Source organism: Mus caroli, chromosome X (assembly GCF_900094665.2).
Source record: "Mus caroli chromosome X, CAROLI_EIJ_v1.1, whole genome shotgun sequence".
Lineage (NCBI taxonomy): Eukaryota > Metazoa > Chordata > Mammalia > Rodentia > Muridae > Mus > Mus caroli.
The window spans coordinates 157,520,747-157,522,886 of NC_034589.1; the positions used below are offsets into that span (position 1 = coordinate 157,520,747).

Below are 2,140 nucleotides of genomic sequence, written 5' to 3' on the forward strand. Positions count from 1 at the left end.
GTCTCTGTTTCAATGACCTGTCCATTGGTGAGAACACGGTGTTGAAATCTTCCACTATTACTGTGTGAAGTTCAATGTGTGTTTTGAGTTTTAGTAACATTTCTTTTATGAGTGTGGGTGTGTCCTTGCATTTGGAACATCAATGTTCAGAACTAAGAGATCTTCTTGGGGGATTTTATTGTCAGTTGAAACAGACTCACGTGCTGAGACAAGACACATGGTGAGGCAAGACCCATGGAGGACATCTGATGTTTTGAGGGAGTATAAATAGGACTCAAAGGATTGTAAGAGGAGCTTGCTTGCTGGTAGAGCTAGCTGTGCAATGTTCATCAGGCTTGTTGGGCTTGAGTCACCACTGATCTTTGCTTCTTCGAGAGAACTTCTCCTAGTTCGAATCCCTCCTGCTGACTCATGCCGATTCCACTGTGGCCTAGCTGGTCTTTTTAGTTATGCCACTGCTGATACTACCCCGACACTACTGAACTGGACTGCTGATGTATCTGAGAAGTGTTTGAGAGTGGATCGAGCTGCCACTGCTGACCCGTGAACTGAATTTCTGATTTCCTGACAATGCAGATGATGAGTACGAAGTGTCCTTCTCCATCTTCTTAAATAACTTTTGGTTAAAAGTCTATTTTATTCAATATTAGAATGGTGACTCCAGCTTGTTTCTTGGGACCATTTACTTGGAAAAATATTTTCCATCCTTTTAGTCTGAGGTAGTGTCTATCTTTATCACTGAGGTGTGTTTGTATGCAGCAAAATGCTGAGTCCTCTTTAAGTATACAGTCTGTTAGCCTACACATTTTGGGGGGGGGGAGTAGTGGGGGGAGAATTGAGTCCATTGATGGTGTGAGATATTAAACACCAATGATTGTTGCTTCCTGTTATTTTTGTTGTGAGAGGTGGAGTTATGTTTATGCGGCTCTCTTCTTTTGGGTTTGTTGTAAGATGATTACTTTCTTGCTTTTCCTTCAGTGTAGATTCTCTTCCTTGCGTTGGATTTTTCCTTTTGTTATCTTCTGTAGGGCTGGATTAGTGGAAAGATGTTTAAATTTAGTTTTGTCATGGAACTTGGTTTCTCCATCTGTGTTGAGAGGTTTGCTGGGTATAGTAGCCTGGGCTGGAATTTGTGTTCTCTTAGGATCTGCATGACATCTGTTAAGGATCTTCTGGCTTTTAGAGTCTCTGTTGAGGATTCTGGTATAATTTTTTTTCCAAGACAGGATTTCTCTGTGTAGCCCTGGCTGTCCTGGAACTTACTCTGTAGACCTTGATCTCAGAAATCTGCCTGCCTCTGCCTCCCAAGTCCTGGGATGAAAGGCGTGCACCAACACTTCCAAGCTTCTTGTGCAATTCTGATAGATTGGCCTTTATATGTTACTTGGTCTTTTCTCCTTACAGCTTTTACGATTCTTTTTTTTTTTTTTTCTGTGTATTTAGTGTTTTGATTATCATGTGATGGGAGGAATTTCTTTTCTGATCCAATCTATTTGGTGTTCTGTAAAGTTCTTGTAAATTTATGGCCATCTCTTTCTTTTTCTTTCTTTCTTTTTTTTTTTTGAAGGTTAAGGTACTTTATTTCTTTATTTGTTCTTAAATCTGCCATAGTATAATGAGTACATGATTCTTTGACTTGGCATTCACTTAGGAGTTGGTTTTAAACAATTCCTTGATTATTGTACCAGCTGGCACGACTACTGATCTCTCCATTCCTTTGGGGTGACTCTGCCAACAGGGACATGCTCCATTCTATTCCAATTTGTGTGACTGTATATGTCCATGTAGAAACACAGAAGATGGCTCCACCTGCTAATATAGCATTCCCATATTTGTCATGGAAACTAGGCGTCCTCTTCTGGTGGCTCTGCCTTGCCACCACTTGCTGAATGCTTCGAACTTGGAGACAGCTTAGTGCATTTTTGGCTTAGCGCAACATCGCGGAGACAAAGATGGAACTGCGGAGACTATGCTGCTGCCTTGGTGCAAATTCACGCCAGCTACCCTTGCAAAGAGTCCTGAAAAACCCATCTCTTTCTTTAAGTTAGGGAAATTTTCTTCTAGGATTTTGTTGAAGATGTTGTCTGGCCCTTTGAATTGGGAATCTTCAGTCTCTTTTTTCTTTTTTTTCGTCTTTTCA

General features: G+C 40.9%; 1 pseudogene; it reads right to left on the bottom strand.

Moving 5' to 3' along the window:
* Positions 1–1,682: 1,682 nt before the first annotated feature.
* LOC110287494 lies at positions 1,683–1,939 on the bottom strand (annotated as a pseudogene).
* Between the last annotated feature and the right edge of the window lie 201 nt (positions 1,940–2,140).